The 10,227-nt window shown below is 44.5% G+C and overlaps 1 pseudogene across 1 annotated transcript; it reads left to right on the top strand.

The window, feature by feature from the left end:
* The first annotated feature begins 21 nt into the window (after positions 1-21).
* Positions 22-5,408, top strand: LOC125514000 (uncharacterized; annotated as a pseudogene). The gene is made up of 3 exons (XR_015608466.1): positions 22-1,511; positions 1,646-3,023; positions 4,242-5,408. The product of XR_015608466.1 is annotated as an uncharacterized LOC125514000 (transcript).
* The last annotated feature ends 4,819 nt before the right edge of the window (positions 5,409-10,227 follow it).

A 10,227-nucleotide genomic window follows, 5' to 3' on the forward strand; every position in this document is an offset into this window, starting at 1 on the left:
TGCTGTAACTTACGAAGGGACCCGGCCGTGAAGAAAAGAAGTAACCAGAGGGGTCAAGCTAATGTTAGAGGGATCATCTTGTGAAGAGAGAAGAGAAGTGGAAGGGCAAAAGAGCAAAACTGGCAGATCAGAGGAGGGGATCAAATACCTAGCGGCAACCAAAGATCCCCTTTGGGCCTGGCATCTCCATCTCTCTCCCCCGACTCCCTCTCCACCTCCGGCCACCGCTGCGGCCAGGCCGGCGTGGCGGCGCGCCACCGTGCCAACAGCACCCCCCACCACTAGCTGCTGCTCCACCACTTCATCATCGCCATCCATCTATCCATCACCCAGCGCCACCGCTGCACCATCCACCATCAGCGCCGCCACCTGAACCCCGAACCACCAGCAACCCACGCAGGCACCATCCACCACTTCCACTTTTCCCTCTCTCTCTTCCTGCTCCTCCCTCTTGCTTTGCCCCTGCTGCTTCTCTTCTTCCCCACGCCTCTACTGCTGCATCTCCCTTGCCACGTCCCTGGCCCTTCTTGTCTTCCTACTGCTGCTTCTTCCTTCTCGAACCTCCTGCTGCTGCCTCCTTCTTCTCTTGCTCTGCTGCTCCTCCTAATATTCTTCGAACCAGAAAACTGCTACTGCTCTCAACCTCCAACTTGCTGCTGCTGCTCCTCTCACGCCCCTGCTGCTACTTCTCTCTTCCACCTGCTGCTGCTCCTCCCTCACGCCCCTTCTCTAGCTGGTTGCTGCTGCTCTTCACCTTCCCTTACCCCAACCTGCTGCTACTACTTCTCCCTCAACCTCCTGCTGTTTCCTTCTCTGAACCTGCTGCTGATTCCCAACCTCCTGCTCCTCCTCTCTTGTTGCGCTCCTTCTACGTCTTCTCCCTCAACCTCCTGCTGCTGCCACCTCCCTCTCTCTAAATTTCTGTAGACTTGAGATCGAATGTAATATTCATATTTGACTAGTGCTTGAAACTTGCTATTGGTTCATACTCGTAACTGTATAATAATGCTATGACATGTTCAGTTTCAGACTTGTGCTTGTTTAGTACTGTAGTACTGATTTTGTTCATCGGCGAGTATTAGAACAGTGCCCTGTAATACCATATTCGTATTTGTGTATGTGTGTGTTCATCTAATTTGTTCCATTTTATAGTCCATGTGTTAGCTCTAGTACCAGTGTTATATAAATATACATATATGTGTGTGTTATGTTCATGTCCTTTAACTTCTCTTGTCATTGATGATAGCTTGTGTTAGTATCTTAATTTCTCAAGCATTACGAAAATACCAAAAAGATTGTTGAAGATAATCTGAACCTCCCTTTGCTTCTTTGTCATTTCGTTTGTTCATGATCCTTGTTAGAGTTAGGTTTATTTCTTGTCTTCATCACTTTTTGTTTTCTTTTCCTTTTGTAGGTTAGAGCTATCTACTCGGTTATGGCATATTATTCAGATTGTCTCGGAGATGCGAGGAACACTACAAACAGCGCGGAAACTATTCAAGAACTGATAAGTAAGATTTCCCATCGATTAGATGATTTAGCTCGGTAGCGAGAAGTAGTTTTTGAGGATAGGCCTAGCTCTTATGATCCTTATTCTAGAGGTCATCCTTATGTTGCTCCTACATGCCATATTTGTGGATTTCAGGGCCATTCACCCGCGAAATGTCAGCGTGGTTACTCTCACTCTCCCGATTGTTATGGCATGAGCTTCGCCCACAGCCTAGCTCATACCAAAACAATTACTCATATGGGTGGCCTGAGAACCAGAATATGTCATATAGGAGCAACAACCTTGAGATCTCACCGTTTGGTTCTAGTAATCATATGCAGGGATTTAGGTATGAAGAGGAGAGCAACAACTATGCACCACAACAATTTTATTCACCTCCTACTCATATACCTCAACACCAGGAGATGTGTCCAATGGAGTTAAATGGTCCTCCACTTGGTCAACCAACAACTCCAGCACCTGTTGAGCAATCTCATGCACAAGTGCCCACAAAAGATGACTTTGATGATATAGACAAGCTCACATTGCTTAGTCTCGAGTTCACTTGGAGTGTTGAAGATGATCCAATTAGGCCGATGATACTAGAGGAAATGAAGAAGATCAAGAGTGGAAAAGAGCTAGTGGAAGAAGTAAAGAAGATTGAGAAGAACATCAACGCTGGCAGTACTATCTCTTCCCTCCTTGGGTTGAGTGTTGCTGGGATATCCCTTGAGGTGTGTGAAGTTCCAACACCTTCTCATTCAGCTGAGCAAGATAGCGAGAGTCCAGAGGAAGAGATACTTCAGATCCAAGAAGAAATTCTCGAAGCCAAGGCACAAGATGATCCAGAGCTCGAATACCCAAATGAACAAGTTGAAGATCCAATGTCTACCACTCCCGAAGAAGGAGAAGAGCTGTTGTAGTTGAAGATGAAGAACCAGAAATTCATTTGCCTATTGTCATACAAGAGTGTGATGTAGCAGGTTTATCTAATCCTCTTGATGACATGCGTCCATATGATCTGTTTGCCACTATTTTGCATTGCATGATACCATCAATTAAGCTAGATTTGAAAAAATGTTTGCTTGAACATGATCATACATACTCTGTTATTGGCATTTCTCTCATTTATGATGATGACACTTATTTTCCTCATGCTAGACCTATGCTTAATGATAAATATCATCCTCATGTTAGTATTGTGCTTGCTGATTTTATCATACTCATCATGTTCTATATTCCTATGCTTATACAATTGGATATTCGATTGACGACTTAGAGGGCATCTACCCTATCACTTGTAGTCGTTGTTTGTGTGAGTCCTATTTCAGGTTTCTGCTTGTGCACGAATCAATACATGCTGACCAGGTTCGAGGTGACATCCCTTGGGATCCCGGTGGAGTCAGAGCATGGCGATGAGGAGAAGCAGGGGGCACACATGAAGACGAGTGAAGCTGAAGCATGCACGAGGAAGCAAAGGAGAAGAGCTGCAGCTTAGAGAGTGATCAAGCGAGTGCTACATGATCAAAGCCCGGTGAGTTGTTTCATGACCCCAATCTGAATATATCATCCATTGATAATGTTGAAATCATTTGATATTTGAGTTGCTGAGGCCATTTCTTAAATGATATCCCACTGATTTTTTTGACATATTGTGCTTGATGTGAACATGAGAACTGATTGTTGAATGCCTTGTAAACTAGTGATCTATACAATGATTGCTTTGCTGAAATTAGTGAGAACTATTAGTTTTGAGTGCTCAAATCCCTAGTGCACTAGTAAACTTTATCATCTTCTGCATTTACCTTGATACACCTAGACCACTATGTTCAGATGATGTATTTGTGCCAAGTGTGTTCCCATTGAGAGAAATCACTCACCACTATGGACTAGCATGCTATGTTCCCTGGATCGGTAGTATGTGAACCAGACCTGGATGAGTGATGATTCTTGTTCCCTTTTTGTATTCATTTGTTAAATTAGTAATAATGTATAAATAATTATCTGATCTTACCTAACAGTAGCATGTCATGTTCCCTGGATCGGTGGCTTGTGAAATCTGGTTGGATCGGATAGGAGTTAATTATATTAAAAATGCTATAATTGTCGAACCAGGTGTATACCATGTTCTTGGGATCGGTGGTATGTTCCTTTGGGGAGACAAACAAAAAAACTTATAATTGGTCGAGCCAGGTGTATACCATGTTCTCGGGATCGGTGGTATGTTCCTTCAGTGCGGCTGATAAAATATTATCATTACTTCCTTCAAATTTAATAAGTGGTTCAACCACAATGTTATATTTCTGCAAATAAGTGATTTAATTCAAGTTCCTTTTGTTCTCAGGATCATGCTCTCTTTAGGAACCATTTGGCACATTCATCACTTAAACTTGTTGATCTTCTTTTATCATTGTAAAAGTTTAAAATGGTCATGCTTACTAGTATCCTACTGCTTTGTAGCACTCTTAACCATTGATTTTCACTAGCAAAGTTCAAAGCATGCTTTGTTTGGAGATCTACTTCACTTGGCATTCTCTAGTCAGCTCACTGTTCACAATCTTGCTCTTGTCATATTCCTTTGCTTGAGGACAAGCAAAGATTTAAGTGTGGGGGAACTTGATAGTGCATTACCTCATATAATCTTTTTAGCCTTTTTGCACCACATTGTAATCATATTTTCACATTATTTACTTTAGAAATATTCAAATACCCCCATTATGCTACATTTACAACACTCCTCCATGTTTTGCAGAAAAGGGCGAAAAGGACCAAAATCCTTCTATAATGGAGAGTGTCAGGAAACTGTGGTTGCTGTAACTTATGGAGGGACCCGACCGTGAAGAAAAGAAGTAACCAGAGGGGTCAAGCTAAAGTTGGAGGGATCATCTTGTGAAGAGAGAAGAGAAGTGGAAGGGCAAAAGAGCAAAACTGGCAGATCAGAGGAGTGGATCAAATCCCTAGCGGCAACCATCGATCCCCTTTGGGCCTGGCATCTCCATCTCTCTCCCCCGACTCCCTCTCCACCTCCGGCCACTGCTGCGGCCAGACCGGCGTGGCGGCGCGCCACCGCGCCAACAGCACCCCCCACCACTAGCTGCTGCTCCACCACTTCATCATCGCCATCCATCCATCACCCAGCGCCACCGCTGCAACATCCACCATCAGCGCCGCCACCTGAACCCCGAACCACCAGCAACCCACGCTGGCGCCATCCACCACTTCCACTTTTCCCTCTGTCTCTTGTTGCTCCTCCCTCTTGCTTCGCCCCTGGTGCTTCTCTTCTTCCCCACGCCTCTACTGCTGCATCTCCCTTGCCACGTCCCTGGCCCTTCTTGTCTTCCTACTGCTGCTTCTTCCTTCTACAACCTCCTGTTGCTGCCTCCTTCTCTTGCTCTGCTGCTCCTCCTAATCTTCTCTGAACCAGAAAACTGCTACTGCTCTCAACCTCCAACTTGCTGTTGCTGCTCCTCTCACGCCCCTGCTGCTACTTCTCTCTTCCACCTGCTGCTGCTCCTCCCTCACGCCCCTTCTCTAGCTGGTTGCTGCTGCTCTTCACCTTCCTTACCCCAACCTGCTGCTACTACTTCTCCTTCAACCTCCTTTTGTTTCCTTCTCTGAACCTTCTGTTGATTCCCAACCTCCCGCTCCTCCTCTCTTGTTGCACTCCTTCTACGTCTTCTCCCTCAACCTCCTGCTGCTGCCATCTCCCTCTCTGTAAATTTATGTAGACTTGAGATCGAATGTAATATTCATATTTGACTAGTGCTTGAAACTTGCTATTGGTTCATACTCGTAACTGTATAATAATGCTATGACATGTTCAGTTTCAGACTTGTGCTTGTTTAGTACTGTAGTACTGATTTTGTTCATCGGCGAGTATTAGAACAGTGCCCTGTAATACCATATTCGTATTTGTGTATGTGTGTGTTCATCTAATTTGTTGCATTTTATAGTCCATGTGTTAGCACTAGTACCAGTGTTATATAAATATACATATATGTGTGTGTTATGTTCATGTCCTTTAACTTCTCTTGTCATTGATGATAGCTTGTGTTAGTATCTTAATTTCTCAAGCATTACGAAAATACCAAAAAGATTGTTGAAAATAATCTGAACCTCCCTTTGCTTCTTTGTCATTTCCTTTGTTGATGATCCTTGTTAGAGTTAGGTTTATTTCCTGTCTTCATCATGCAATATCATGTTACCTAGCTTTAGCCGAGCATAGTCGACGTCGCCTAGTCCCTGTGGAGAACACGACACTCGCAGTTTGGGCGTGAAAACCCATTGCACTTACACTTGATCAGCGCGCCCAGGGGGTAGGCGCGACCCTCCTCGTTCGTTTCATGACGTCCACTCCGAGTCCTTTGGATCACGTTTGTTCCAAAAATCATGTTCCCGAAGGTTTCATTCCGTTTGGATTCCTTTGATGTTCCTTTTCCGCGAAACACTGAAATAGGCAAAAAAACAACAATTTGCACTGGGCCTTGGGTTAATAGGTTAGTCCCAAAAATAATATAAAAGTGTAAAATAAAGCCCATTAACATCCAAAACAGATAATATAATAGCATGGAACAATCAAAAATATAGATACGTTGGAGACGTATCAAGCATCCCCAAGCTTAATTCATGCTCGTCCTCGAGTAGGTAAATGATAAAAACAGAATTTTTGATGTGGAATGCTACCTAACATAATTCTCAATGTAATTCTTTTTATTGTGGCATGAATATTCAGATCCGAAAGATTCAAGACAAAAGTTTGATATTGACATAAAAGATAATAATATTTCAAGCATACTAACTAAGCAATTATGTCTAACCCGTAGGGGGCGGCGGCCAAGGGGATGGCTTGCCCTCCAAGCCAAGTGGAGGCGCCCCCCACCCCTAGGGTTTCTAACTCTAGGCGCAGGGGGAGGCCCAAGGGGGGCGCACCAGCCCACCAGGGGCTGGTTCCCTTCCCACTTCAGCCCATGGGGCCCTCCGGGATAGGTGGCCCCACCCGGTGGACCCCGGGACCCTTCCGGTGGTCCCGGTACAACACCGGTGATCCCCGAAACTTTCTCGGTGGCCGAAACTGGTCTTCCTATATATAAATCTTTACCTCCGGACCATTCCGGAACTCCTCATGACGTCCGGGATCTCATACAGGACTCCGAACAACTTTTGGGTTACCGCATACTAATATCTCTACAACCCTAGTGTCACCGAACCTTAAGTGTGTAGACCCTACGGGTTCGGGAACCATGCAGACATGACCGAGACACCTCTCTGGCCAATAACCAACAGCGGATCTGGATACCCATGTTGGCTCCCACATATTCCACGATGATCTCATCGGATGAACCATGATGTCGGGGATTCAATCAATCCCGTATTCAATTCCCTTTGTCAATCGGTACGTTACTTTGCCCGAGATTCGATCGTCGGTATCCCAATACCTTGTTCAATCTCATTACCGGCAAGTCACTTTACTCGTTCCGTAACACATCATCCCATGACCAACTGCTTAGTCACACTTAGCTCATTATGATGATGCATTACCGAGTGGGCCCAGAGATACCTCTCCGTCATACGGAGTGAAAAATCCCAGTCTTGATTCATGCCAACCCAACAGACACTTTCGGAGATACCTGTAGTGTACCTTTATAGCCACCCAGTTACATTGTGACGTTTGGTACACTTAGAAAAGCTCTAGCAGACGAACTACACGATCTTGTGCTATGCTTAGGATTGGGTCTTGTCCATCACATCATTCTCCTAATGATGTGATCCCGTTATCAATGACATCCAATGTCCATGGTCAGGAAACCATAACCATCTATTGATCAACGAGCTAGTCAACTAGAGGCTTACTAGGGACATGTTGTGGTCTATATATTCACACATGTATTATAATTTCCGGATAACACAATTATAGCATGAACAATAGACAATTATCATGAACAAGGAAATATAATAATAACCATTTTATTATTGCCTCTAGGGCATATTTCCAACAGTCTCCCACTTGCACTAGAGTCAATAGTCTAGTTACATTGTGATGAATCGAACACCCATAGAGTTCTGGTGTTGATCATGTTTTGCTCGAGGGAGAGGTTTAGTCAACGGATCTGTGACTTTCAGGTCCGTATGCACTTTACAAATATCTATGTCTCCATTTTGAATATTTTCACGAATGGAGTTGAAGCGACGCTTGATATGCCTGGTCTTCCTGTGAAACCTGGGCTCCTTGGCAAGGGCAATAGCTCCAGTGTTGTCACAGAAGAGAGTCATCGGGCCCGACGCATTGGGAATAACTCCTAGGTCGGTAATGAACTCCTTCTCCCAGATTGCTTCTTGTGCTGCCTCCGAGGCTGCCATGTACTCCGCTTCACATGTAGATCCCGCCATGACGCTTTACTTGCAACTGCACCAGCTGACTGCCCCACCATTCAAAATATACACGTATCCGGTTTGTGACTTGGAGTCATCCAGATCTGTGTCGAAGCTAGCATCGACGTAACCCTTTACGACGAGCTCTTCATCACCTCCATAAACAAGAAACATATCCTTAGTCTTTTTCAGGTACTTTAGGATATTCTTGACCGCTGTCCAGTGTTCCATGCCGGGATTACTTTGGTACCTTCCTACCAAACTTACGGCAAGGTTTACATCAGGTCTGGTACACAGCATGGCATACATGATAGACCCTATGGCCGAGGCATAGGGGACGACACTCATCTTTTCTCTATCTTCTGCCGTGGCCGGGCATTGAGCCGTGCTCAATCTCGTACCTTGCAACACAGGCAAGAACCCCTTCTTTGACTGATCCATATTGAACTTCTTCAATATCTTGTCAAGGTACGTACTCTGTGAAAGACCAATGAGGCGTTTCGATCTATCTCTATAGATCTTGATGCCTAATATGTAAGCAGCTTCTCCAAGATCCTTCATTGAAAAACACTTGTTCAAGTAGGCCTTTATGCTTTCCAAGAATTCTATATCATTTCCCATCAATAGTTTGTCATCCACATACAATATGAGAAATGCTACAGAGCTCCCACTCACTTTTTTGTAAACGCAGGCTTCTCCATAAGTCTGTGTAAACCCAAACGCTTTGATCATCTCATCAAAACGAATGTTCCAACTCCGAGATGCTTGCACCAGCCCATAGAGTTGGAGCTTGCACACCTTGTCAGCATTCTTAGGATCGACGAAACCTTCCGGCTGCATCATATACAATTCTTCCTGAAGGAAACCATTAAGGAATGCCATTTTGACGTCCATTTGCCATATCTCATAATCATAGAATGCGACGATTGCTAACATGATTCGGACGGACTTCAGCTTCGCTACAGGTGAGAAAGTCTCATCGTAGTCAACCCCTTGAACTTGTCGATAACCCTTAGCGACAAGCCGAGCTTTATAGATGGTCACATTACCATCCGCGTCTGTCTTCTTCTTAAAGATCCATTTATTTTCTATGGCTCGCCGATCATCGGGCAAGTCAATCAAAGTCCATACTTTGTTTTCATACATGGATCCTATCTCAGATTTCATGGCTTCCAGCCATTTGTCGGAATCTGGGCCCGCCATCGCTTCTTCATAGTTTGAAGGTTCACCATTGTTTAACAACATGATTTCCAGGACAGGGTTGCCGTACCACTCTGGTGCGGAACGTGTCCTTGTGGACCTACGAAGTTTAGTAGCAACTTGATCTGAAGTTTCATGATCATCATCATTAACTTCCTCTCTAGTCGGTGCAGGCACCTCAGGAACATTTTCTTGAGCCGCGCCACTCTCCGGTTCAAGAGGCAATACTTCATCAAGTTCTACTTTCCTCCCACTTACTTCTTTCGAGAGAAACTCTTTCTCTAGAAAGGATGCATTCTTGGCAACAAAGATCTTGCCTTCGGATTTGAGGTGGAAGGTATACCCAATAGTTTCTTTAGGGTATCCTATGAAGACACATTTTTCCGATTTGGGTTCGAGCTTTTCAGGTTGAAGTTTCTTCACATAAGCATCGCATCCCCAAACTTTTAGAAACGACAGCTTAGGTTTCTTCCCAAACCATAATTCATACGGTGTCGTCTCAACGGATTTCGATGGAGCCCTATTTAAAGTGAATGCGGCAGTCTCTAAAGCATAGCCCCAAAATGATAGCGGTAGATCGGTAAGAGACATCATAGATCACACCATATCCAATAGAGTGCGATTACGACGTTCGGACACACCATTACGCTGAGGTGTTCCAGGCGGCATGAGTTGTGAAACTATTCCACATTTCCTTAAGTGTGTGCCAAATTTGTGACTCAAATATCCCCCCCCCCACGATCTGATCGCAAGAACTTGATTTTCGTGTCACGTTGATTCTCAACCTCACTCTGAAATTCCTTGAACTTTTCAAAGGTCTCAGACTTGTGTTTCATTAAGTAGACATACCCATATCTACTCAAGTCATCAGTGAGGGTGAGAACATAACGATAGCCACCGCGAGCCTCAACACTCATTGGACCGCACACATCAGTATGTATGATTTCCAATAAGTTGGTTGCTCGCTCCATTGTTCCGGAGAACGGAGTCTTGGTCATTTTGCCCATGAGGCATGGTTCGCACGTGTCAAATGATTCATGATCAAGAGACTCCAAAAGTCCATCTGCATGGAGTTTCTTCATGCGTTTGACATCAATGTGACCAAGGCGGCAGTGCCACAAGTATGTGGGACTATCATTATCAACTTTACATCTTTTGGTATTCACACT

This window comes from Triticum urartu, chromosome 6A (genome assembly GCF_056163025.1).
Source record: "Triticum urartu cultivar PI428250 chromosome 6A, HENAU_Tu73, whole genome shotgun sequence".
NCBI classification, from domain to species: Eukaryota; Viridiplantae; Streptophyta; class Magnoliopsida; order Poales; family Poaceae; genus Triticum; species Triticum urartu.